Genomic DNA, 5,753 nt, shown 5'->3' with positions numbered 1-5,753 from the left:
CTTTGGCTCTTCAGCCAGGGATGTTATGTGTTTTGCATGTTACATTTGACTTGGAGAGTTTCCTTTGGATCTGGTAGCGCGATCTCATGAAGTTTGGTCGTTCTACATGTAATGCTTATGTTCTTAGTCTTGTGAAGTTTGGTTGAGCTACATTGATTATATTATGAAAATCGTGAAAATTTGGAGTTCAATGATCATTAATTTTTAAATCTGATGGAACTCATGAACCTTGTATGCCTGATTTGTTTGTTAGTTTTTTTCATTTATTTTAAAATGGCCTCTCCACTATGGAAAGATTAATACAGGGAACTACAGGAAAAGAATAATACAAAGAATCTGCTCCATATTATATTGAGGTGACTTAAATTGTTTGACTGAGTTATTTGACTTTTTTTTTTTTCTTTGTTGCTCCTAATGGAAAAACAAGAGTTATTTAATCTTGTATATCAAGCAAATTCTTATGAAAGCCATCACTAAATATAAGGCAAGTCTTAGAGATTAGAATTTTAAGGAAAATGAAAACACCTATCATGGGGTTCTGAAACAAATATTCTAATTGGATTTAGGGGTGGAGTCAAGATTTATTTCGAGGGGGCAATATATATATTTATATAGGGAGCCATTATAGAGCCAATTAGTTGGCCAACACATTTTGTCCTACATGGGTTAGAAGTTTTGAAATGGGTTAATTTTTGGTGAAGATGATCTATATGATGAGGAGATCATCCTCACCAAAAATCAACTCATTCAAAAACTTCTAATCTTATCAAAAGTGCTTTACAAAAAATGGACAATCCATGATTCTTAAACTCTTAAACATAAGGTTAGAAGTTATAGAATTGGCTGATTTTTTGTGAGGATGATCTCCTCACCATAGAGATCATCCACACAAAAAATTATCTCATTTTGAAAATTTGACCGTTGAATATTAATTTTAAAATTGGGAGTTCGGTATCTATCCATTTCAACACCTTGGATCAAACTTAAGGCTATGCTTGCATTGACAAAAGTGGAGAGAAGAAAAACTCATTAAGAGAAGAGAAGAGAATGGAAGAGAAGACAAGGGAAATTCAATTTCTTTCCACCATGTTTGGATTGATAGGAAAGAACTTGAGACAACTTTGAAATTTTAAAATACTTAAAAGAGATTTAGGGGTAGAATTGGAATTATAAAATATTTAAAAATGATTTCTCTCTATTTCTCTCTCCTCTTCTCTCCACTTTTGGAGAGAAAGAAAAAGTGAGATATAAATTTGGATGGTACCATGATGTATTTCTCTTGAAAATATATCATTAATGTTCGATAGTATCTTACAACGAAATAGAAAGAGAGTATGACCCCACTTACCACTTATTACCTTTTTCTTTATTGACTACTTTCTCTTTGTCGGTAACAAAGTGGTTCTATTTTTCCACAGGCAAATATGGGTTGGTGTGGTGTCAAATTCAAAACATGACGATGATGGTAGTGTCTTGAAGCTTATTGCAGTGATTTTTCAATCACACACTTCTTGAGATTGGTGTATTAATTGTAACCATAACAATTCCTGGTCATGATAGTTACAATAATCTTGACAAATGACAATCATTCTTTGAGATATTTTCTAGAACGTCCGCTCTACAACCAGGGATGTTGTATGTTTTGCATGTTGGAAAGCTCCCTCAAGATTTTGGTCGCTCAACCTCATGAAGTTTGGCCGATCTACATACGATGCAATGCATATGTTCTAAGTTTTGTAGTTCCTTGTGGTAAAATTTGATGTTTGAGAGAGCGCCACGGGATAGAGGCATCAAAATCCCTTCATTGAAACTTTGGAGTTCAATGATCATTCATTTTTAAATCTAATGGGTCATGAACCTTAAGTGGGTGATGTGTTAGTTTTTTTTTTATTTCTAACATGGGCTCTCCCTTATGAAAAATATTAATATAGGGATATAAGAGAACAAAAAAAAGTACTACAAAGAATCCGGTCCTTACTCTATTGGGGGGTATCTGGTGAAGATCTAGACACTTCGATTTTTGTTCTCCCCACCCCTCTTTTTTTTTCCTAATGGGAAAATAAGAGTTATTTAACCTTTTATGAAAGCTATCACTAAACATAAAACAAATACTACAAATAAGAATTATAAGGAAAATGAAAGCACCTATCATGGGGTTGTCAAACAATTAATCTAGCTGGATTACCTTAATTTCCGTTGGATTGTAATTGGATCATAGTGGATGGTTCTAACAGTGTTGTTTATACTGTAATAAAAAGTTGATATTGGTAAAGGTGGATAAATTTGAAACAAACAATAAGGAAGAAAATAATTCGCCCATTATTGCATCTTATGTAAGTCTAAGTGTTCAATTCCATATATCAAGTAAGGCATGAATGATTCATTCTTTTAATGGCCTCAAGAAAATTGACAAAATGCACTTCAGGATAATACCATGTTTTCACCATGAATTATAGACAATTTTAGTTGAACATAATATCGTTTTGGCCCACTCGGCACAAGAATATAGCTGGGATCATAACAAAGATTTATTCAACTTTTTCTTTTGAATTTTATTGCTAGTAGTGGGTGGAGGCGGTGCTGGCTACCCTACAATTCTAATCAGAAATCTATGATGATACAAGTAAAGCATTATGCCTAGGTCCCACAAGCGATGTGATGTGTTCAGATGAGATATATCTAGTTGTACTAGTAGCTTAATACCTACGAAATAAATCCAATATTCGAAGGAAATTATAAAATAAATCCTCAAAGATAATTCTCGTGGAATGTATATATTTTTTAAAGATAATTCTTATAATTAATCCACAAAATACATCAAATTTTAATGTATATTTTTGTTTTCTTTAAGAAATCTCATATCTTGAATGTGCACAATTAAATTTATGTTTAACCAATTAATCAACATTGTAAGAAATGAAGCAGGTGTCACTTGTCAGTTAACTTAGTATATAAAGTTCTTGGGTGATGATACCATAGATGTAGGTTTGATACTCGCCAACCTTGAGTTGTTGATCTAATTAAAGACAAGAGATTTTACAATCACACAAAGAAACATAGAGATTTCACGTGATTCCTTCAAGATTGAAGTACGTCCATGAATCACGATAATTCTATTATGAAGAAAAAACTCCTAGTTACAGATAACCTTTCACCAAAAATGAGAAACATAAATACCCTAGGAAACCTAACGAGGATTTTACATAATATTAGTGACATTACGAAAATACCTTTGCAAAAATTTCTTTTAGGGGATCGTTGTCTCCCCCCCCCCCCCCTCCCCCTCCCAAACGAGGATTTTACATAATATTAGTAACATTACGAAAATACCTTTGCAAAAATTTCTTTTAGGGGATCGTTGTCCTTTTACATAATATTAGTGACATTACGAAAATACCTTTGCAAAAATTTCTTTTAGGGGATCGTTGTCCCCCCCCCCCCCCCCCCTCCCCCTCCCCCTCCCCCTCCCCCTCCCATTAGGGGATTGTTGTCCACCCCCCCCCCCCCCCCAACGAGGATTTTACATAATATTAGTGACATTACGAAAAAACATTTGCAAAAATTTCTTTTAGGGGATCGTTGTCCCCCCCCCCCCCCCCCCCTCAAACCCACCATTGAGCTTAGCACTAGGGCTTCAACTTGGGTGGGCAAAACTCAAACCCGTGGGTGGAACGCGACCTTAGGATATGTCTGGGAATAGTTAGTTTGGGTTTGGCCTCAGGTATGGGCAACAAAAAAGAATATTTAACTCAAATCAGGTTAGGTGCAGACACAGGTATCGATCAACCCAATTTGCCCGAACTCAAACTTAATATGATTATAATTTAAAATTATTTTTTATCTTAATTTCTTTCACACTTGTAATTCATATTTTCATATATATGCTTTTGTTTATCTATATATCAAAACTAATGTATGATTATTTTCGTTAGATAAATAATTGCTTTGTTATTTATGCTTTGTTTTAAGCGTAATACCACATTATCATACAAATATTACAACTTTAAACATATTTTTTTCTTGAAAATTACGATTATTAATAAAAAATGATTAATATAGTTAATCTTATTATTTTTCTTCTGTCTTTAAATTTGCTTATAACTTTCTGTATATAAACTTTGAAACACATGGTTCTTTTACACGCCACTTATCTTTATAATTTTTTTTTTACTAATGTTAAATTACCTAGTATTGACGATGAATGAATTAACCCGACTTGGCTAGGGTTCGGGTTGAGCTTTTCATGCCCAAGGTAGGGTTGGGCAAGGGCGCGGGTTGATCCCCAACATGGCCCAACTCACCCGAGTTGTAGCCTTACTCAACACCAAGCTTGGCCAACGTAAACATGTGGCTTGATTTACAGTACCTCATTGTTGACCAGTACTATCAAGCTCCACAAATCACAAAAATTTGGCCATTTTTTTTCCAATTAGAAAAGCAAGAGTTATTTTACCTTATATGTCAAGTAGGGCTGCAACTTGGGTGTGCAAAACTCAAACCTGACCTAGGGTTATGTTTGGGAATAGTTAGCTTTGGTTCGGCCTCGGATTCAACAAAAAAAATAAAAAAAAATACTTGATTCAAATCGGGTTGGGCGTAAGCATATGTATCGGCCAACCCGATTCGCCCGAACCCAAACTTAATATCATTATAATATAGTTATCACTAAATATAAAGCAAGCGCTAGAGATAAGTCTTGTGCGGAAAATGAAAGCACCTATCATGGGGTTGTGAAACAAATAATCTAGTCGGATTACCATAAATTTCATTGGATTGTAAGTAGGTCATAGTAGAGGACAAAACCAATGGCTACATTGTAGATATTGAAATAAATTTGATATTGATAAAGGTGGAGAAATTTGAAATAAACAATAAGGAAGAAAATGAGTAACTCACTCTTGCATCTTAAACAAGTTAAATGCACTTGGCAAGCCGTGCACTTGACAAGCATTTGAGGTAGGTCATGCGTTTGAAACCCATGAAGCTATGAATTTCTTTTGGCTATCCTCCAGGTCATGTTGAACCTTGACTCAACCTGTTGCACGTAGGATTTTCTAAGAGGACAGTGCGTATGACCATGGGAGTAGTCCCATCCAAAGAGTGGGGATACCCACAATATCCACACACACAAGAAAATAAAATGCTTGGGGATCATACTCTATTTTCATCATTTATTGGTGGAAATCAAATTTAGAAAATATTCTAAAAGAATTTGACTATGAATTACATACAATTTTTGTTTAGTGGACAAGATGGAAAAATCATCATTTCTCAATATATTTATACTAACAAACTCATTGCAAGAAAATTATTAATATATTGTAAACAAGCAAATTACAATGCAAAATATATAAAATTTTGTCATTCTTCATAGATTTAAATATTGAACACTGAAATTTGGTATCTAGAAAATTAAAAAGACAGGTCTAAATATTCATAGATTCAAATCAATTGATCATTTTTCAAATTTAAATCACGATTCTTTTTTGTTTTATAGTATCGTTTTGGCCCACTCGATACAAGAATATAGCTAGGATCATATATATCTCTTTTTCTTTAGATTTTTTTTTTTTTTATGGTAGTAGGTGGGGTGGTAATGGCTCGAATCGGATTGCGTTCGTGTCATGTTGAGATAAGGATATTATGAAAATTTATCAAATCCATACCCAACCCATTTATAAATAGGTATACCTAACCCAACCCATGTATAACCTATTTACTAAAATTTTAATCTTTATCAGAAAAATAAATAA

This window comes from Akebia trifoliata, chromosome 5 (genome assembly GCF_017979445.1).
Source record: "Akebia trifoliata isolate Shusen 1 chromosome 5, ASM1797944v1, whole genome shotgun sequence".
In the NCBI taxonomy this organism is placed as follows: Eukaryota; Viridiplantae; Streptophyta; class Magnoliopsida; order Ranunculales; family Lardizabalaceae; genus Akebia; species Akebia trifoliata.
The sequence above is the reverse complement of the archived record's forward strand: the minus strand, read 5'-3'. Positions refer to the sequence as shown.